Genomic DNA, 24158 nt, shown 5'->3' on the forward strand with positions numbered 1-24158 from the left:
GGAAATAGGAGACAAGAGGAGTGAGGATCCTGATCACAAGAGCTTACAATCTATAAGGGAATAGGAGACAAGAGGAGCGAGGACCCTGATCACAAGAGCTTACAATCTATAAGGGAATAGGAGACAAGAGGAGTGAGGACCCTGATCACAAGAGCTTACAATCTATAAGGAAATAGGAGACAAGAGGAGTGAGGACCCTGATCACAAGAGCTTACAATCTATAAGGAAATAGGAGACAAGAGGAGTGAGGACCCTGATCACAATAGCTTACAATCTATAAGGAAATAGGAGACAAGAGGAGTGAGGACCCTGATCACAAGAGCTTACAATCTATAAGGAGGAGACAAGAGGAGTGAGGACCCTGATCACAAGAGCTTACAATCTATAAGGAAATTGGAGACAAGAGGAGTGAGGACCCTGATCACAAGAGCTTACAATCTATAAGGAAATAGGAGACAAAAGGAGTGAGGACCCTGATCACAAGAGCTTACAATCTATAAGGGAATAGGAGACAAGAGGAGTGAGGACCCTGATCACAAGAGCTTACAATCTATAAGGAAATAGGAGACAAGAGGAGTGAGGACCCTGATCACAAGAGCTTACAATCTATAAGGGAATAGGAGACAAGAGGAGTGAGGACCCTGATCACAAGAGCTTACAATCTATGAGGAGGAGACAAGAGGAGTGAGGACCCTGATCACAAGAGCTTACAATCTATAAGGAAATAGGAGACAAGAGGAGTGAGGACCCTGATCACAAGAGCTTACAATCTAAAAGGGAATAGGAGACAAGAGGAGTGAGGATCCTGATCACAAGAGCTTACAATCTATAAGGAAATAGGAGACAAGAGGAGTGAGGATCCTGATCACAAGAGCTTACAATCTATAAGGGAATAGGAGACAAGAGGAGTGAGGACCCTGATCACAAGAGCTTACAATCTATAAGGAAATAGGAGACAAGAGGAGTGAGGATCCTGATCACAAGAGCTTACAATCTATAAGGGAATAGGAGACAAGAGGAGTGAGGACCCTGATCACAAGAGCTTACAATCTATAAGGAAATAGGAGACAAGAGGAGTGAGGACCCTGATCACAAGAGCTTACAATCTATGAGGAGGAGACAAGAGGAGTGAGGACCCTGATCACAAGAGCTTACAATCTATAAGGAAATAGGAGACAAGAGGAGTGAGGATCCTGATCACAAGAGCTTACAATCTATAAGGGAATAGGAGACAAGAGGAGTGAGGACCCTGATCACAAGAGCTTACAATCTATAAGGGAATAGGAGACAAGAGGAGTGAGGACCCTGATCACAAGAGCTTACAATCTATATGGAAATAGGAGACAAGAGGAGTGAGGACCCTGATCACAGGAGCTTACAATCTATAAGGAAATAGGAGGCAAGAGGAGTGAGGAGCCTGATCACAAGAGCTTACAATCTATAAGGAAATAGGAGACAAGAGGAGTGAGGACCCTGATCACAAGAGCTTACAATCTAGAAGGAAATAGGAGACAAGAGGAGTGAGGATCCTGATCACAAGAGCTTACAATCTATGAGGAGGAGACAAGAGGAGTGAGGACCCTGATCACAAGAGCTTACAATCTATGAGGAGGAGACAAGAGGAGTGAGGACCCTGATCACAAGAGCTTACAATCTATAAGGAAATAGGAGACAAGAGGAGTGAGGACCCTGATCACAAGAGCTTACAATCTAAAAGGGAATAGGAGACAAGAGGAGTGAGGACCCTGATCACAAGAGCTTACAATCTATAAGGAAATAGGAGACAAGAGGAGTGAGGATCCTGATCACAAGAGCTTACAATCTATAAGGAAATAGGAGACAAGAGGAGTGAGGACCCTGATCACAAGAGCTTACAATCTATAAGGAAATAGGAGACAAGAGGAGTGAGGACCCTGATCACAAGAGCTTACAATCTATAAGGAGGAGACAAGAGGAGTGAGGACCCTGATCACAAGAGCTTACAATCTATAAGGAAATAGGAGACAAGAGGAGTGAGGATCCTGATCACAAGAGCTTACAATCTATAAGGAAATAGGAGACAAGAGGAGTGAGGATCCTGATCACAAGAGCTTACAATCTATAAGGGAATAGGAGACAAGAGGAGTGAGGACCCTGATCACAAGAGCTTACAATCTATAAGGAAATAGGAGACAAGAGGAGTGAGGATCCTGATCACAAGAGCTTACAATCTATAAGGAAATAGGAGACAAGAGGAGTGAGGACCCTAATCACAAGAGCTTAAAATGTATAAGGAGGAGACAAGAGGAGTGAGGACCCTGATCACAAGAGCTTACAATCTAAAAGGAGGAGACAAGAGGAGTGAGGACCCTGATCACAAGAGCTTACAATCTATAAGGAGGAGACAAGAGGAGTGAGGACCCTGATCACAAGAGCTTATAATCTATAAGGAAATAGGAGACAAGAGGAGTGAGGACCCTGATCACAAGAGCTTAAAATGTATAAGGAGGAGACAAGAGGAGTGAGGATCCTGATTACAAGAGCTTACAATCTATAAGGAAATAGGAGACAAGAGGAGTGAGGACCCTGATCACAAGAGCTTAAAATGTATAAGGAGGAGACAAGAGGAGTGAGGATCCTGATCACAAGAGCTTACAATCTATAAGGAAATAGGAGACAAGAGGAGTGAGGACCCTGATCACAAGAGCTTACAATCTATAAGGGAATAGGAGACAAGAGGAGTGAGGATCCTGATCACAAGAGCTTACAATCTATAAGGAAATAGGAGACAAGAGGAGTGAGGATCCTGATCACAAGAGCTTACAATCTAGAAGGGAATAGGAGACTAGAGGGGTGAGGACCCTGATCACAAGAGCTTACAATCTATAAGGAAATAGGAGACAAGAGGAGTGAGGATCCTGATCACAAGAGCTTACAATCTATAAGGAAATAGGAGACAAGAGGAGTGAGGACCTTGATCACAAGAGCTTACAATCTATAAGTGAATAGGAGACAAGAGGAGTGAGGATCCTGATCACAAGAGCTTACAATCTATAAGGAAATAGGAGACAAGAGGAGTGAGGAGCCTGATCACAAGAGCTTACAATCTATAAGGGAATAGGAGACAAGAGGAGTGAGGACCCTGATCACAAGAGCTTACAATCTATAAGGAAATAGGAGACAAGAGGAGTGAGGATCCTGATCACAAGAGCTTACAATCTATAAGGGAATAGGAGACAAGAGGAGTGAGGACCCTGATCACAAAAGCTTACAATCTATAAGGGAATAGGAGACAAGAGGAGTGAGGACCCTGATCACAAGAGCTTACAATCTATAAGGAAATAGGAGACAAGAGGAGTGAGGACCCTGATCACAAGAGCTTACAACCTATGAGGAGGAGACAAGAGGATTGAGGACCCTGATCACAAGAGCTTACAATCTATAAGGAAATAGGAGACAAGAGGAGTGAGGATCCTGATCACAAGAGCTTACAATCTATAAGGGAATAGGAGACAAGAGGAGTGAGGACCCTGATCACAAGAGCTTACAATCTATAAGGGAATAGGAGACAAGAGGAGTGAGGATCCTGATCACAAGAGCTTACAATCTATAAGGAAATAGGAGACAAGAGGAGTGAGGACCCTGATCACAAGAGCTTACAATCTATAAGGAAATAGGAGACAAGAGGAGTGAGGACCCTGATCACAGGAGCTTACAATCTATAAGGAAATGGGAGACAAGAGGAGTGAGGACCCTGATCACAAGGGCTTACAATCTATAAGGAAATAGGAGACAAGAGGTGTGAGGATCCTGATCACAAGAGCTTACAATCTATAAGGGAATAGGAGACAAGAGGAGTGAGGACCCTGATCACAAGAGCTTACAATCTATAAGGGAATAGGAGACAAGAGGAGTGAGGACCCTGATCACAGGAGCTTACAATCTAGAAGGGAATAGGAGACTAGAGGGGTGAGGACCCTGATCACAAGAGCTTACAATCTATAAGGAAATAGGAGACAAAAGGAGTGAGGACCCTGATCACAAGAGCTTACAAACTATGAGGAAATAGGAGACAAAAGGAGTGAGGACCCTGATCACAAGAGCTTACAATCTATAAGGAAATAGGAGACAAGAGGAGTGAAGACCCTGATCACAAGATCTTACAATCTATGAGGAAATAGGAGACAAGAGGAGTGAGGACCCTGATCACAAGAGCTTACAATCTATAAGGGAATAGGAGATAAGAGGAGTGAGGACCCTGATCACAAGAGCTTACAATCTATAAGGAAATCTGAGACCAGCGGAGTGAGGACCCTGATCACAAGAGCTTACAATCTATAAGGAAATAGGAGACAAGAGGAGTGAGGATCCTGATCACAAGAGCTTACAATCTATAAGGAAATAGGAGACAAGAGGAGTGAGGACCCTGATCACAAGAGCTTACAATCTATAAGGAAATAGGAGACAAGAGGAGTGAGGACCCTGATCACAAGAGCTTACAATCTATAAGGGAATAGGAGACAAGAGGGGTGAGGACCCTGATCACAAGAGCTTACAATCTATAAGGAGGAGACAAGAGGAGTGAGGACCCTGATCACAAGAGCTTACAATCTATAAGGAAATAGGAGACAAGAGGAGTGAGGACCCTGATCACAAGAGCTTACAATCTATAAGGGAATAGGAGACAAGAGGAGTGAGGACCCTGATCACAAGAGCTTACAATCTATAAGGAAATCTGAGACAAGAGGAGTGAGGAGCCTGATCACAAGAGCTTACAATCTATAAGGAAATAGGAGACAAGAGGAGTGAGGACCCTGATCACAAGATCTTACAATCTATGAGGAAATAGGAGACAAAAGGAGTGAGGACCTTGATCACAAGAGCTTACAATCTATAAGGAAATAGGAGACAAGAGGAGTGAGGATCCTGATCACAAGAGCTTACAATCTATAAGGAAATAGGAGACAAGAGGAGTGAGGATCCTGATCACAAGAGCTTACAATCTATAAGGAAATAGGAGACAAGAGGAGTGAGGACCCTGATCACAAGAGCTTACAATCTATGAGGAGGAGACAAGAGGAGTGAGGATCCTGATCACAAGAGCTTACAATCTATAAGGAAATAGGAGACAAGAGGAGTGAGGATCCTGATCACAAGAGCTTACAATCTATAAGGGAATAGGACACAAGAGGAGTGAGGACCCTGATCACAAGAGCTTACAATCTATAAGGAGGAGACAAGAGGAGTGAGGACCCTGATCACAAGAGCTTACAATCTATAAGGAAATAGGAGACAAGAGGAGTGAGGATCCTGATCACAAGAGCTTACAATCTATAAGGAAATCTGAGACAAGAGGAGTGAGGACCCTGATCACAAGAGCTTACAATCTATAAGGAAATAGGAGACAAGAGGAGTGAGGACCCTGATCACAAGAGCTTACAATCTATAAGGAAATAGGAGACAAGAGGAGTGAGGACCCTGATCACAAGAGCTTACAATCTATAAGGAAATAGGAGACAAGAGGAGTGAGGACCCTGATCACAAGAGCTTACAATCTATAAGGAAATAGGAGACAAGAGGAGTGAGGACCCTGATCACAAGAGCTTACAATCTATAAGGAAATAGGAGACAAGAGGAGTGAGGACCCTGATCACAAGAGCTTACAATCTATAAGGAGGAGACAAGAGGAGTGAGGATCCTGATCACAAGAGCTTACAATCTATAAGGAAATAGGAGACAAGAGGAGTGAGGACCCTGATCACAAGAGCTTACAATCTATAAGGGAATAGGAGATAAGAGGAGTGAGGACCCTGATCACAAGAGCTTACAATCTATAAGGAAATAGGAGACAAGAGGAGTGAGGACCCTGATCACAAGATCTTACAATCTATAAGGAAATAGGAGACAAAAGGAGTGAGGACCTTGATCACAAGAGCTTACAATCTATAAGTGAATAGGAAACAAGAGGAGTGAGGACCCTGATCACAAGAGCTTACAATCTATAAGGGAATAGGAGACAAGAGGAGTGAGGACCCTGATCACAAGAGCTTACAATCTATGAGGAGGAGACAAGAGGAGTGAGGACCCTGATCACAAGAGCTTACAATCTATAAGGAAATAGGAGACAAGAGGAGTGAGGACCCTGATCACAAGAGCTTACAATCTAAAAGGGAATAGGAGACAAGAGGAGTGAGGATCCTGATCACAAGAGCTTACAATCTATAAGGAAATAGGAGACAAGAGGAGTGAGGATCCTGATCACAAGAGCTTACAATCTATAAGGGAATAGGAGACAAGAGGAGTGAGGACCCTGATCACAAGAGCTTACAATCTATAAGGAAATAGGAGACAAGAGGAGTGAGGATCCTGATCACAAGAGCTTACAATCTATAAGGAAATAGGAGACAAGAGGAGTGAGGACCCTGATCACAAGAGCTTACAATCTATAAGGAAATAGGAGACAAGAGGAGTGAGGAACCTGATCACAAGAGCTTACAATCTATGAGGAGGAGACAAGAGGAGTGCGGACCCTGATCACAAGAGCTTACAATCTATGAGGAGGAGACAAGAGGAGTGAGGACCCTGATCACAAGAGCTTACAATCTATAAGGAAATAGGAGACAAGAGGAGTGAGGACCCTGATCACAAGAGCTTACAATCTAAAAGGGAATAGGAGACAAGAGGAGTGAGGATCCTGATCACAAGAGCTTACAATCTATAAGGAAATAGGAGACAAGAGGAGTGAGGACCCTGATCACAAGAGCTTACAATCTATAAGGAAATAGGAGACAAGAGGAGTGAGGATCCTGATCACAAGAGCTTACAATCTATAAGGGGATAGGAGACAAGAGGAGTGAGGACCCTGATCACAAGAGCTTACAATCTATAAGGAAATAGGAGACAAGAGGAGTGAGGATCCTGATCACAAGAGCTTACTATCTATAAGGAAATCTGAGACAAGAGGAGTGAGGATCCTGATCACAAGAGCTTACAATCTATAAGGGAATAGGAGACAAGAGGAGTGAGGACCCTGATCACAAGAGCTTACAATCTATAAGGAAATAGGAGACAAGAGGAGTGAGGACCCTGATCACAAGAGCTTACAATCTATAAGGAAATAGGAGACAAGAGGAGTGAGGACCCTGATCACAAGAGCTTACAATCTATAAGGAAATAGGAGACAAGAGGAGTGAGGACCCTGATCACAAGAGCTTACAATCTATAAGGGAATAGGAGACAAGAGGAGTGAGGACCCTGATCACAAGAGCTTACAATCTATAAGGAAATAGGAGACAAGAGGAGTGAGGACCCTGATCACAGGAGCTTACAATCTATAAGGAAATAGGAGGCAAGAGGAGTGAGGACCCTGATCACAAGAGCTTACAATCTATAAGGAAATAGGAGACAAGAGGAGTGAGGACCCTGATCACAAGAGCTTACAATCTATAAGGGAATAGGAGACAAGAGGAGTGAGGACCCTGATCACAAGAGCTTACAATCTATAAGGGAATAGTAGACAAGAGGAGTGAGGATCCTGATCACAAGAGCTTACAATCTATAAGGAAATAGGAGACAAGAGGAGTGAGGATCCTGATCACAAGAGCTTACAATCTATAAGGGAATAGGAGACAAGAGGAGTGAGGATCCTGATCACAAGAGCTTACAATCTATGAGGAGGAGACAAGAGGAGTGAGGACCCTGATCACAAGAGCTTACAATCTATAAGGAAATAGGAGACAAGAGGAGTGAGGATCCTGATCACAAGAGCTTACAATCTATAAGGGAATAGGAGACAAGAGGAGTGAGGATCCTGATCACAAGAGCTTACAATCTATGAGGAGGAGACAAGAGGAGTGAGGACCCTGATCACAAGAGCTTACAATCTATAAGGAAATAGGAGACAAGAGGAGTGAGGACCCTGATCACAAGAGCTTACAATCTATAAGGAAATAGGAGACAAGAGGAGTGAGGACCCTGATCACAAGAGCTTACAATCTAAAAGGGAATAGGAGACAAGATGAGTGAGGACCCTGATCACAAGAGCTTACAATCTATAAGGGAATAGGAGACAAGAGGAGTGAGGATCCTGATCACAAGAGCTTACAATCTATGAGGAGGAGACAAGAGGAGTGAGGACCCTGATCACAAGAGCTTACAATCTATGAGGAGGAGACAAGAGGAGTGAGGACCCTGATCACAAGAGCTTACAATCTATAAGGAAATAGGAGACAAGAGGAGTGAGGACCCTGATCACAAGAGCTTACAATCTATAAGGGAATAGGAGACAAAAGGAGTGAGGATCCTGATCACAAGAGCTTACAATCTATAAGGAAATAGGAGACAAGAGGAGTGAGGACCCTGATCACAAGAGCTTACAATCTATAAGGAAATAGGAGACAAGAGGAGTGAGGACAATACAAGAATATGGGTGCACTACTGTGGTAGATGTAAACAATACATTGGCTATCCCTCAACACTGATGTTAAAATTGAGACATTCGCCAGTGTATCCTTATATGAAGGACACACCAGAGCCCGCACACCAACGCCAAGGTTTCTCATTTTGGTGCGAGACCTACGCTAATCCTACCTGTGCTTGATAAACAGAACAGGGGCCAGTGGGCAATTACGGCAGCATTCGGCTGGCTCACAACTTCCTTCCAGATACCCTCCAGTGTTACTACGCACACATGCAATGGGAGGAGGGAGGCAAGCTGCAAGCCCCACCTGAGTTGGCTATTATGGGTGCCTGGCCTCACAGGTGCTACCTTAATGCTGCCTGGTAGATATTCAAGGCGCATTAATGTTGGAGTTTACACACCTCCAAATTTAAAATTTAAACAAACAACAAAAAACGTGGTCTCAAATGGCTGGAAGTGCTCAACCCCAAATGCGGTTGTGCATTTATACTGGGGGAGCAGATCCTGCCCTTGTAGTCCGTTGCTAAGGGCGATCCCCAGCACAAAAATGCATACAATGGAGGATGCCTGCAGCGGACTACAAGTGCCACAATAGAATCCTACACCAGATAAACGGTGTGGATATGTAACAATTAGAATACAATACAAGAATATGGGTGCACTACTGTGGTAGATGTAAACAATACATTGGCTATCCCTCAACACTGATGTTAAAATTGAGACATTCGCCAGTGTATCCTTATATGAAGGACACACCAGAGCCCGCACACCAACGCCAAGGTTTCTCATTTTGGTGCGAGACCTACGCTAATCCTACCTGTGCTTGATAAACAGAACAGGGGCCAGTGGGCAATTACGGCAGCATTCGGCTGGCTCACAACTTCCTTCCAGATACCCTCCAGTGTTACTACGCACACATGCAATGGGAGGAGGGAGGCAAGCTGCAAGCCCCACCTGAGTTGGCTATTATGGGTGCCTGGCCTCACAGGTGCTACCTTAATGCTGCCTGGTAGATATTCAAGGCGCATTAATGTTGGAGTTTACACACCTCCTGACCCTGATCACAAGAGGACCCTGATCACAAGAGCTTAAAATGTATAAGGAGGAGACAAGAGGAGTGAGGACCCTGATCACAAGAACTTACAATCTATAAGGAGGAGACAAGAGGAGTGAGGACCCTGATCACAAGAGCTTACAATCTATAAGGAGGAGACAAGAGGAGTGAGGACCCTGATCACAAGAGCTTATAATCTATAAGGAAATAGTAGACAAGAGGAGTGAGGACCCTGATCACAAGAGCTTACAATCTATAAGGAAATAGGAGACAAGAGGAGTGAGGACCCTGATCACAAGAGCTTAAAATGTATAAGGAGGAGACAAGAGGAGTGAGGATCCTGATCACAAGAGCTTACAATCTATAAGGGAATAGGAGACAAGAGGAGTGAGGACCCTGATCACAAGAGCTTACAATCTATAAGGAAATAGGAGACAAAAGGAGTGAGGACCCTGATCACAAGAGCTTACAATCTATAAGGAAATAGGAGACAAGAGGAGTGAGGACCCTGATCACAAGAGCTTACAATCTATAAGGGAATAGGAGACAAGAGGAGTGAGGATCCTGATCACAAGAGCTTACAATCTATAAGGAAATAGGAGACAAGAGGAGTGAGGACCCTGATCACAAGAGCTTACAATCTATAAGGAAATAGGAGACAAGAGGAGTGAGGATCCTGATCACAAGAGCTTACAATCTATAAGGAAATAGGAGACAAGAGGAGTGAGGAGCCTGATCACAAGAGCTTACAATCTATAAGGGAATAGGAGACAAGAGGAGTGAGGACCCTGATCACAAGAGCTTACAATCTATAAGGAAATAGGAGACAAGAGGAGTGAGGATCCTGATCACAAGAGCTTACAATCTATAAGGGAATAGGAGACAAGAGGAGTGAGGACCCTGATCACAAAAGCTTACAATCTATAAGGGAATAGGAGACAAGAGGAGTGAGGATCCTGATCACAAGAGCTTACAATCTATGAGGAGGAGACAAGAGGAGTGAGGACCCTGATCACAAGAGCTTACAATCTATAAGGAAATAGGAGACAAGAGGAGTGAGGACCTTGATCACAAGAGCTTACAATCTATAAGGAAATAGGAGACAAGAGGAGTGAGGACCCTGATCACAAGAGCTTACAATCTATAAGTGAATAGGAAACAAGAGGAGTGAGGACCCTGATCACAAGAGCTTACAATCTATAAGGAAATGGGAGACAAGAGGAGTGAGGACCCTGATCACAAGAGCTTACAATCTATGAGGAGGAGACAAGAGGAGTGAGGACCCTGATCACAAGAGCTTACAATCTATAAGGAAATAGGAGACAAGAGGAGTGAGGATCCTGATCACAAGAGCTTACAATCTATAAGGAAATAGGAGACAAGAGGAGTGAGGACCCTGATCACAAGAGCTTACAATGTATAAGGAAATAGGAGACAAGAGGAGTGAGGATCCTGATCACAAGAGCTTACAATCTATAAGGAAATAGGAGACAAGAGGAGTGAGGACCCTGATCACAAGAGCTTACAATGTATAAGGAAATAGGAGACAAGAGGAGTGAGGATCCTGATCACAAGAGCTTACAATCTATAAGGGAATAGGAGACAAGAGGAGTGAGAACCCCGATCACAAGAGCTTACAATCTATAAGGGAATAGGAGACAAGAGGAGTGAGGATCCTGATCACAAGAGCTTACAATCTATAAGGAAATAGGAGACAGGAGGAGTGAGGACCCTGATCACAAGAGCTTACAATCTATAAGGGAATAGTAGACAAGAGGAGTGAGGACCCTGATCACAAGAGCTTACAATCTAAAAGGGAATAGGAGACAAGAGGAGTGAGGATCCTGATCACAAGAGCTTACAATCTATAAGGGAATAGGAGACAAGAGGAGTGAGGACCCTGATCACAAGAGCTTACAATCTATAAGGAGGAGACAAGAGGAGTGAGGACCCTGATCACAAGAGCTTACAATCTATAAGGAAATAGGAGACAAGAGGAGTGAGGATCCTGATCACAAGAGCTTACAATCTATAAGGAAATCTGAGACAAGAGGAGTGAGGACCCTGATCACAAGAGCTTACAATCTATAAGGGAACAGGAGACAAGAGGAGCGAGGACCCTGATCACAAGAGCTTACAATCTATAAGGGAATAGGAGACAAGAGGAGTGAGGACCCTGATCACAAGAGCTTACAATCTATAAGGGAATAGTAGACAAGAGGAGTGAGGACCCTGATCACAGGAGCTTACAATCTATAAGGAAATAGGAGACAAGAGGAGTGAGGAGCCTGATCACAAGAGCTTACAATCTATAAGGGAATAGGAGACAAAAGGAGAGAGGATCCTGATCACAAGAGCTTACAATCTATAAGGGAATAGGAGACAAGAGGAGTGAGGACCTTGATCACAAGAGCTTACAATCTATAAGGAAATCTGAGACAAGAGGAGTGAGGACCCTGATCACAAGAGCTTACAATCTATAAGGAAATAGGAGACAAAAGGAGTGAGGACCTTGATCACAAGAGCTTACAATCTATAAGGAAATAGGAGACAAGAGGAATGAGGACCCTGATCACAAGAGCTTACAATCTATAAGGAAATAGGAGACAAGAGGAGTGAGGATCCTGATCACAAGAGCTTACAATCTATAAGGGAATAGGAGACAAGAGGAGTGAGAACCCCGATCACAAGAGCTTACAATCTATAAGGGAATAGGAGACAAGAGGAGTGAGGATCCTGATCACAAGAGATTACAATCTATAAGGAAATAGGAGACTAGAGGGGTGAGGACCCTGATCACAAGAGCTTACAATCTAAAAGGGAATAGGAGACAAGAGGAGTGAGGATCCTGATCACAAGAGCTTACAATCTATAAGGGAATAGGAGACAAGAGGAGTGAGGACCCTGATCACAAGAGCTTACAATCTATAAGGAGGAGACAAGAGGAGTGAGGACCCTGATCACAAGAGCTTACAATCTATAAGGAAATAGGAGACAAGAGGAGTGAGGATCCTGATCACAAGAGCTTACAATCTATAAGGAAATCTGAGACAAGAGGAGTGAGGACCCTGATCACAAGAGCTTACAATCTATAAGGGAACAGGAGACAAGAGGAGCGAGGACCCTGATCACAAGAGCTTACAATCTATAAGGGAATAGGAGACAAGAGGAGTGAGGACCCTGATCACAAGAGCTTACAATCTATAAGGGAATAGTAGACAAGAGGAGTGAGGACCCTGATCACAGGAGCTTACAATCTATAAGGAAATAGGAGGCAAGAGGAGTGAGGAGCCTGATCACAAGAGCTTACAATCTATAAGGAAATAGGAGACAAGAGGAGTGAGGACCCTGATCACAAGAGCTTACAATCTATAAGGAAATAGGAGACAAGAGGAGTGAGGACCCTGATCACAAGAGCTTACAATCTATAAGGAAATAGGAGACAAGAGGAGTGAGGACCCTGATCACAAGAGCTTACAATCTATAAGGAAATAGGAGACAAGAGGAGTGAGGACCCTGATCACAAGAGCTTACAATCTATAAGGAAATAGGAGACAAGAGGAGTGAGGACCCTGATCACAAGAGCTTACAATCTATAAGGAAATAGGAGACAAGAGGAGTGAGGACCCTGATCACAAGAGCTTACAATCTATAAGGAGGAGACAAGAGGAGTGAGGACCCTGATCACAAGAGCTTACAATCTATAAGGGAATAGGAGACAAGAGGAGTGAGGACCCTGATCACAAGAGCTTACAATCTATAAGGAAATAGGAGACAAGAGGAGTGAGGACCCTGATCACAAGAGCTTACAATCTAAAAGGGAATAGGAGACAAGAGAAGTGAGGATCCTGATCACAAGAGCTTACAATCTATAAGGAAATAGGAGACAAGAGGAGTGAGGATCCTGATCACAAGAGCTTACAATCTATAAGGGAATAGGAGACAAGAGGAATGAGGACCCTGATCACAAGAGCTTACAATCTATAAGGAAATAGGAGACAAGAGGAGTGAGGATCCTGATCACAAGAGCTTACAATCTATAAGGAAATAGGAGGCAAGAGGAGTGAGGACCCTGATCACAAGAGCTTACAATCTAAAAGGGAATAGGAGACAAGAGGAGTGAGGATCCTGATCACAAGAGCTTACAATCTATAAGGAAATAGGAGACAAGAGGAGTGAGGATCCTGATCACAAGAGCTTACAATCTATAAGGGAATAGGAGACAAGAGGAGTGAGGACCCTAATCACAAGAGCTTACAATCTATAAGGAAATAGGAGACAAGAGGAGTGAGGATCCTGATCACAAGAGCTTACAATCTATAAGGAAATAGGAGACAAGAGGAGTGAGGATCCTGATCACAAGAGCTTACAATCTATAAGGGAATAGGAGACAAGAGGAGTGAGGACCCTGATCACAAGAGCTTACAATCTATAAGGAAATAGGAGACAAGAGGAGTGAGGACCCTGATCACAAGAGCTTACAATCTATAAGGAGGAGACAAGAGGAGTGAGGACCCTGATCACAAGAGCTTACAATCTATAAGGAGGAGACAAGAGGAGTGAGGACCCTGATCACAAGAGCTTACAATCTATAAGGAAATAGGAGACAAGAGGAGTGAGGACCCTGATCACAAGAGCTTACAATCTATAAGGAAATAGGAGACAAGAGGAGTGAGGATCCTGATCACAAGAGCTTACAATCTATAAGGAAATAGGAGACAAGAGGAGTGAGGACCCTGATCACAAGAGCTTACAATCTATAAGGGAATAGGAGACAAGAGGAGTGAGGACCCTGATCACAAGAGCTTACAATCTATAAGGAAATAGGAGGCAAGAGGAGTGAGGACCCTGATCACAAGAGCTTACAATCTATAAGGGAATAGGAGACAAGAGGAGTGAGGATCCTGATCACAAGAGCTTACAATCTATAAGGAAATAGGAGACAAGAGGAGTGAGTACCCTGATCACAAGAGCTTACAATCTATAAGGAAATAGGAGACAAGAGGAGTGAGGACCCTGATCACAAGAGCTTACAATCTATAAGGAAATAGGAGGCAAGAGGAGTGAGGACCCTGATCACAAGAGCTTACAATCTATAAGGGAATAGGAGACAAGAGGAGTGAGGACCCTGATCACAAGAGCTTACAATCTATAAGGGAATAGGAGACAAGAGGAGTGAGGACCCTGTTCACAAGAGCTTACAATCTATAAGGGAATAGGAGACAAGAGGAGTGAGGACCCTGATCACAAGAGCTTACAATCTATAAGGGAATAGGAGACAAGAGGAGTGAGGATCCTGATCACAAGAGCTTACAATCTAGAAGGAAATAGGAGACAAGAGGAGTGAGGATCCTGATCACAAGAGCTTACAATCTATGAGGAGGAGACAAGAGGAGTGAGGACCCTGATCACAAGAGCTTACAATCTATAAGGAAATAGGAGACAAGAGGAGTGAGGACCCTGATCACAAGAGCTTACAATCTATAAGGAAATAGGAGACAAGAGGAGTGAGGACCCTGATCACAAGAGCTTACAATCTAAAAGGGAATAGGAGACAAGAGGAGTGAGGATCCTGATCACAAGAGCTTACAATCTATAAGGAAATAGGAGACAAGAGGAGTGAGGATCCTGATCACAAGAGCTTACAATCTATAAGGAAATAGGAGACAAGAGGAGTGAGGACCCTGATCACAAGAGCTTACAATCTATAAGGAAATAGGAGACAAGAGGAGTGAGGACCCTGATCACAAGAGCTTACAATCTAAAAGGGAATAGGAGACAAGAGGAGTGAGGATCCTGATCACAAGAGCTTACAATCTATAAGGAAATAGGAGACAAGAGGAGTGAGGACCCTGATCACAAGAGCTTACAATCTATAAGGAAATAGGAGACAAGAGGAGTGAGGATCCTGATCACAAGAGCTTACAATCTATAAGGAAATAGAAGACAAGAGGAGTGAGGACCCTGATCACAAGAGCTTACAATCTATAAGGGAATAGGAGACAAGAGGAGTGAGGATCCTGATCACAAGAGCTTACAATCTATAAGGGAATAGTAGACAAGAGGAGTGAGGACCCTGATCACAAGAGCTTACAATCTATAGGGAAATAGGAGACAAGAGGATTGAGGACCCTGATCACAAGAGCTTACAATCTATAAGGAGGAGACAAGAGGAGTGAGGACCCTGATCACAAAAGCTTACAATCTATAAGGAAATAGGAGACAAGAGGAGTGAGGACCCTGATCACAAGAGCTTAAAATGTATAAGGAGGAGACAAGAGGAGTGAGGACCCTGATCACAAGAGCTTACAATCTATAAGGAGGAGACAAGAGGAGTGAGGACCCTGATCACAAGAGCTTATAATCTATAAGGAAATAGTAGACAAGAGGAGTGAGGACCCTGATCACAAAAGCTTACAATCTATAAGGAAATAGGAGACAAGAGGAGTGAGGACCCTGATCACAAGAGCTTAAAATGTATAAGGAGGAGACAAGAGGAGTGAGGACCCTGATCACAAGAGCTTACAATCTATAAGGAGGAGACAAGAGGAGTGAGGACCCTGATCACAAGAGCTTACAATCTATAAGGAGGAGACAAGAGGAGTGAGGACCCTGATCACAAGAGCTTATAATCTATAAGGAAATAGTAGACAAGAGGAGTGAGGACCCTGATCACAAGAGCTTACAATCTATAAGGAAATAGGAGACAAGAGGAGTGAGGACCCTGATCACAAGAGCTTACAATCTATAAGGGAATAGGAGACAAGAGGAGTGAGGACCCTGATCACAAGAGCTTAAAATGTATAAGGAGGAGACAAGAGGAGTGAGGATCCTGATCACAAGAGCTTACAATCTATAAGGAAATAGTAGACAAGAGGAGTGAGGATCCTGATCACAAGAGCTTACAATCTATAAGGGAATAGGAGACAAGAGGAGTGAGGACCCTGATCACAAGAGCTTACAATCTATGAGGAAATAGGAGACAAAAGGAGTGAGGACCTTGATCACAAGAGCTTACAATCTATAAGGGAATAGGAGACAAGAGGAGTGAGGATCCTGATCACAAGAGCTTACAATCTATAAGGAAATAGGAGACAAGAGGAGTGAGGATCCTGATCACAAGAGCTTACAATCTATAAGGAAATAGGAGACAAGAGGAGTGAGGAGCCTGATCACAAGAGCTTACAATCTATAAGGGAATAGGAGACAAGAGGAGTGAGGACCCTGATCACAAGAGCTTACAATCTATAAGGAAATAGGAGACAAGAGGAGTGAGGACCCTGATCACAAGAGCTTACAATCTATAAGGAAATAGGAGACAAGAGGAGTGAGGATCCTGATCACAAGAGCTTACAATCTATAAGGAAATAGGAGACAAGAGGAGTGAGGATCCTGATCACAAGAGCTTACAATCTATAAGGAGGAGACAAGAGGAGTGAGGAGCCTGATCACAAGAGCTTACAATCTATAAGGGAATAGGAGACAAGAGGAGTGAGGACCCTGATCACAAGAGCTTACAATCTATAAGGAAATAGGAGACAAGAGGAGTGAGGATCCTGATCACAAGAGCTTACAATCTATAAGGGAATAGGAGACAAGAGGAGTGAAGACCCTGATCACAAAAGCTTACAATCTATAAGGGAATAGGAGACAAGAGGAGTGAGGATCCTGATCACAAGATCTTACAATCTATAAGGGAATAGGAGACAAGAGGAGTGAGGACCCTGATCACAAGAGCTTGCAATCTATAAGGAAATAGGAGACAAGAGGAGTGAGGACCCTGATCACAAGATCTTACAATCTATAAGGAAATAGGAGACAAAAGGAGTGAGGACCTTGATCACAAGAGCTTACAATCTATAAGTGAATAGGAAACAAGAGGAGTGAGGACCCTGATCACAAGAGCTTACAATCTATAAGGAAATGGGAGACAAGAGGAGTGAGGACCCTGATCACAAGAGCTTACAATCTATGAGGAGGAGACAAGAGGAGTGAGGACCCTGATCACAAGAGCTTACAATCTATAAGGGAATAGGAGACAAGAGGTGTGAGGATCCTGATCACAAGAGCTTACAATCTATAAGGAAATCTGAGTCAAGAGGAGTGAGGACCCTGATCACAAGAGCTTACAATCTATAAGGAAATAGGAGAAAAAAGGAGTGAGGACCCTGATCACAAGAGCTTACAATCTATAAGGAAATAGGAGACAAGAGGAGTGAGGATCCTGATCACAAGAGCTTACAATCTATAAGGGAATAGGAGACAAGAGGAGTGAGGATCCTGATCACAAGAGCTTACAATCTATAAGGAAATAGGAGACAAGAGGAGTGAGGATCCTGATCACAAGAGCTTACAATCTATAAGGGAATAGGAGACAAGAGGAGTGAGGATCCTGATCACAAGAGCTTACAATCTATAAGGGAATAGGAGACAAGAGGAGTGAGGACCCTGATCACAAGAGCTTACAATCTATAAGGAAATAGGAGAAAAAAGGAGTGAGGACCCTGATCACAAGAGCTTACAATCTATAAGGAAATAGGAGACAAGAGGAGTGAGGATCCTGATCACAAGAGCTTACAATCTATAAGGGAATAGGAGATAAGAGGAGTGAGGACCCTGATCACAAGAGCTTACAATCTATGAGGAAATAGGAGACAAAAGGAGTGAGGACCTTGATCACAAGAGCTTACAATCTAAAAGGGAATAGGAGATAAGAGGAGTGAGGATCCTGATCACAAGAGCTTACAATCTATAAGGAAATAGGAGACAAGAGGAGTGAGGACCCTGATCACAAGAGCTTACAATCTATAAGGGAATAGGAGACAAGAGGAGTGAGGACCCTGATCACAAGAGCTTACAATCTATAAGGGAATAGGAGACAAGAGGAGTGAGGATCCTGATCACAAGAGCTTACAATCTATAAGGAAATAGGAGACAAGAGGAGTGAGGACCCTGATCACAAGAGCTTACAATCTATAAGGGAATAGGAGACAAGAGGAGTGAGGATCCTGATCACAAGAGCTTACAATCTATAAGGAAATAGGAGACAAGAGGAGTGAGGACCCTGATCACAAGAGCTTACAATCTATAAGGAAATAGGAGACAAGAGGAGTGAGGACCCTGATCACAAGAGCTTACAATCTATAAGGGAATAGGAGACAAGAGGGGTGAGGACCCTGATCACAAGAGCTTACAATCTATAAGGAAATAGGAGACAAGAGGAGTGAGGACCCTGATCACAAGAGCTTACAATCTATAAGGGAATAGGAGACAAGAGGGGTGAGGACCCTGATCACAAGAGCTTACAATCTATAAGGAAATAGGAGACAAGAGGAGTGAGGACCCTGATCACAAGAGCTTACAATCTATAAGGAAATAGGATACAAGAGGAGTGAGGATCCTGATCACAAGAGCTTACAATCTATAAGGAAATCTGAGACAAGAGGAGTGAGGACCCTGATCACAAGAGCTTACAATCTATAAGGGAATAGGAGACAAGAGGAGTGAGGACCCTGATCACAAGAGCTTACAATCTATAAGGAAATAGGAGACAAGAGGAGTGAGGATCCTGATCACAAGAGCTTACAATCTATAAGGAAATAGGATGCAAGAGGAGTGAGGATCCTGATCACAAGAGCTTACAATCTATAAGGAAATCTGAGACAAGAGGAGTGAGGACCCTGATCACAAGAGCTTACAATCTATAAGGGAATAGGAGACAAGAGGAGTGAGGACCCTGATCACAAGAGCTTACAATCTATAAGGAAATAGGAGACAAGAGGAGTGAGGATCCTGATCACAAGAGCTTACAATCTATAAGGGAATAGGAGACTAGAGAAGTGAGGACCCTGATCACAAGAGCTTACAATCTATAAGGGAATAGGAGACAAGAGGAGTGAGGACTCTGATCACAAGAGCTTACAATCTATAAGGGAATAGGAGACAAGAGGAGTGAGGACCCTGATCACAAGAGCTTACAATCTATAAGGAAATAGGAGACAAGAGGAGTGAGGACCCTGATCACAAGAGCTTACAATCTATAAGGAAATAGGAGACAAGAGGAGTGAGGATCCTGATCACAAGAGCTTACAATCTATAAGGAAATAGGAGACAAGAGGAGTGAGGATCCTGATCACAAGAGCTTACAATCTATAAGGGAATAGGAGACAAGAGGAGTGAGGACCCTGATCACAAGAGCTTACAATCTATAAGGAAATCTGAGACAAGAGGAGTGAGGAGCCTGATCACAAGAGCTTACAATCTATAAGGAAATAGGAGACAAGAGGAGTGAGGACCCTGATCACAAGAGCTTACAATCTATAAGGAGGAGACAAGAGGAGTGAGGACCCTGATCACAAGAGCTTACAATCTATAAGGAGGAGACAAGAGGAGTGAGGACCCTGATCACAAGAGCTTACAATCTATAAGGGAATAGGAGACAAGAGGAGTGAGGAGCCTGATCACAAGAGCTTACAATCTATAAGGAAATAGGAGACAAGAGGAGTGAGGACCCTGATCACAAGAGCTTACAATCTATAAGGAGGAGACAAGAGGAGTGAGGACCCTGATCACAAGAGCTTACAATCTATAAGGAGGAGACAAGAGGAGTGAGGACCCTGATCACAAGAGCTTACAATCTATAAGGGAATAGGAGACAAGAGGAGTGAGGACCCTGATCACAAGAGCTTACAATCTATAAGGAAATAGGAGACAAGAGGATTGAGGATCCTGATCACAAGAGCTTACAATCTATAAGGAAATAGGAGACAAGAGGAGTGAGGATCCTGATCACAAGAGCTTACAATCTATAAGGGAATAGGAGACAAGAGGAGTGAGGACCCTGATCACAAGATCTTACAATCTATGAGGAAATAGGAGACAAGAGGAGTAAGGACCCTGATCACAAGAGCTTACAATCTATAAGGAAATAGGAGACAAAAGGAGTGAGAACCTTGATCACAAGAGCTTACAATCTATAAGTGAATAGGAGACAAGAGGAGTGAGGATCCTGATCACAAGAGCTTACAATCTATAAGGAAATAGGAGACAAGAGGAGTGAGGACCCTGATCACAAGAGCTTACAATCTATGAGGAGGAGACAAGAGGATTGAGGACCCTGATCACAAGAGCTTACAATCTATAAGGAAATCTGAGACAAGAGGAGTGAGGATCCTGATCACAAGAGCTTACAATCTATGAGGAGGAGACAAGAGGAGTGAGGACCCTGATCACAAGAGCTTACAATCTATAAGGAAATAGGAGACAAGAGGAGTGAGGATCCTGATCACAAGAGCTTACAATCTATAAGGGAATAGGAGACAAGAGGAGTGAGGATCCTGATCACAAGAGCTTACAATCTATAAGGGAATAGGAGACAAGAGGAGTAAGGACCCTGAACACAAGAGCTTACAATCTATAAGGAAATAGGAGACAAGAGGAGTGAGGATCCTGATCACAAGAGCTTACAATCTATAAGGAAATAGGAGACAAGAGGAATGAGGACCCTGATCACAAGAGCTTACAATCTATAAGGAAATAGGAGACAAGAGGAGTGAGGACCCTGATCACAAGAGCTGACAATGTATAAGGAAATAGGAGACAAGAGGAGTGAGGATCCTGATCACAAGAGCTTACAATCTATAAGGGAATAGGAGACAAGAGGAGTGAGGACCCCGATCACAAGAGCTTACAATCTATAAGGGAATAGGAGACAAGAGGAGTGAGGATCCTGATCACAAGAGCTTACAATCTATAAGGAAATAGGAGACAAGAGGAGTGAGGACCCTGATCACAAGAGCTTACAATCTATGAGGAAATAGGACACAAGAGGAGTGAGGACCCTGATCACAAGAGCTTACAATCTATAAGGAGGAGACAAGAGGAGTGAGGACCCTGATCACAAGAGCTTACAATCTATAAGGAAATAGGAGACAAGAGGAGTGAGGATCCTGATCACAAGAGCTTACAATCTATAAGGAAATAGTAGACAAGAGGAGTGAGGACCCTGATCACAAGAGCTTACAATCTATAAGGAAATAGGAGACAAGAGGAGTGAGGACCCTGATCACAAGAGCTTACAATCTATAAGGGAATAGGAGACAAGAGGAGTGAGGACCCTGATCACAAGAGCTTACAATCTATAAGGGAATAGGAGACAAGAGGAGTGAGGACCCTGATCACAAGAGCTTACAATCTATAAGGAAATAGGAGACAAGAGGAGTGAGGACCCTGATCACAAGAGCTTACAATCTATAAGGAAATCTGAGACAAGAGGAGTGAGGACCCTGATCACAAGAGCTTACAATCTATAAGGGAATAGGAGACAAGAGGAGCGAGGACCCTGATCACAAGAGCTTACAATCTATAAGGGAATAGGAGACAAGAGGAGTGAGGACCCTGATCACAACAGCTTACAATCTATAAGGGAATAGTAGACAAGAGGAGTGAGGACCCTGATCACAAGAGCTTACAATCTATAAGGAAATAGGAGACAAGAGGAGTGAGGACCCTGATCACAAGAGCTTACAATCTAAAAGGGAATAGGAGACAAGAGGAGTGAGGATCCTGATCACAAGAGCTTACAATCTATGAGAAAATAGGAGACAAAAGGAGTGAGGACCTTGATCACAAGAGCTTACAATCTATAAGGGAATAGGAGACAAGAGGAGTGAGGACCCTGATCACAGGAGCTTACAATCTATAAGGAAATAGGAGACAAGAGGGGTGAGGACCCTGATCACAAGAGCTTACAATCTATAAGGAAATAGGAGGCAAGAGGAGTGAGGAGCCTGATCACAAGAGCTTACAATCTATAAGGAAATAGGACACACAAGAGGAGTGAGGACCCTGATCACAGGAGCTTACAATCTATAAGGAAATAGGAGACAAGAGGAGTGAGGACCCTGATCACAAGAGCTTACAATCTATAAGGAAATAGGAGACAGGAGGAGTGAGGACCCTGATCACAAGAGCTTACAATCTATAAGGAAATAGGAGACAAGAGGAGTAAGGATCCTGATCACAAGAGCTTACAATCTATAAGGAAATAGGAGACAAGAGGAGTTAGGATCCTGATCACAAGAGCTTACAATCTATAAGGAGGAGACAAGAGGAGTGAGGACCCTGATCACAAGAGCTTACAATCTATAAGGGAATAGGAGACAAGAGGAATAAGGACCCTGATCACAAGAGCTTACAATCTATAAGGAAATAGGAGACAAAAGGAGTGAGGACCCTGATCACAAGATCTTACAATCTATGAGGAAATAGGAGACAAAAGGAGTGAGGACCTTGATCACAAGAGCTTACAATCTATAAGGAAATAGGAGACAAGAGGAGTGAGGATCCTGATCACAAGAGCTTACAATTTATAAGGAAATAGGAGACAAGAGGAGTGAGGACCCTGATCACAAGAGCTTACAATCTATAAGGAAATAGGAGACAAGAGGAGTGAGGACCCTGATCACAAGAGCTTACAATCTATAAGGAAACAGGAGACAAGAGGGGTGAGGACCCTGATCACAAGAGCTTACAATCTATAAGGAAATAGGAGATAAGAGGAGTGAGGACCCTGAACACAAGAGCTTACAATCTATGAGGAGGAGACAAGAGGAGTGAGGATCCTGATCACAAGAGCTTACAATCTATAAGGAAATAGGAGACAAGAGGAGTGAGGATCCTGATCACAAGAGCTTACAATCTATAAGGAAATAGTAGACAAGAGGAGTGAGGACCCTGATCACAAGAGCTTACAATCTATAAGGAAATAGGAGACAAGAGGAGTGAGGATCCTGATCACAAGAGCTTACAATCTATAAGGAAATCTGAGACAAGAGGAGTGAGGATCCTGATCACAAGAGCTTACAATCTATAAGGAAATAGGAGACAAGAGGAGTGAGGACCTTGATCACAAGAGCTTACAATCTATAAGGGAATAGGAGACAAGAGGAGCGAGGACCCTGATCACAAGAGCTTACAATCTATAAGGGAATAGTAGACAAGAGGAGTGAGGACCCTGATCACAAGAGCTTACAATCTATAAGGGAATAGGAGACAAGAGGAGTGAGGACCCTGATCACAAGAGCTTACAATCTATAAGGGAATAGTAGACAAGAGGAGTGAGGACCCTGATCACAAGAGCTTACAATCTATAAGGAAATAGGAGACAAGAGGAGTGAGGACCCTGATCACAAGAGCTTACAATCTAAAAGGGAATAGGAGACAAGAGGAGTGAGGATCCTGATCACAAGAGCTTACAATCTATGAGAAAATAGGAGACAAAAGGAGTGAGGACCTTGATCACAAGAGCTTACAATCTATAAGGGAATAGGAGACAAGAGGAGTGAGGACCCTGATCACAAGAGCTTACAATCTATAAGGAAATAGTAGACAAGAGGAGTGAGGACGCTGATCAAAAGAGCTTACAATCTATAAGGAAATAGGAGACAAGAGGAGTGAGGACCCTGATCACAAGAGCTTACAATCTATAAGGAAATAGGAGACAAGAGGAGTGAAGATCCTGATCACAAGAGCTTACAATCTATGAGAAAATAGGAGACAAAAGGAGTGAGAACCTTGATCACAAGAGCTTACAATCTATAAGGGAATAGGAGACAAGAGGAGTGAGGACCCTGATCACAGGAGCTTACAATCTATAAGGAAATAGGAGGCAAGAGGAGTGAGGAGCCTGATCACAAGAGCTTACAA

The sequence above is a fragment of the Hyla sarda genome, chromosome 4 (genome assembly GCF_029499605.1).
Source record: "Hyla sarda isolate aHylSar1 chromosome 4, aHylSar1.hap1, whole genome shotgun sequence".
NCBI lineage: Eukaryota > Metazoa > Chordata > Amphibia > Anura > Hylidae > Hyla > Hyla sarda.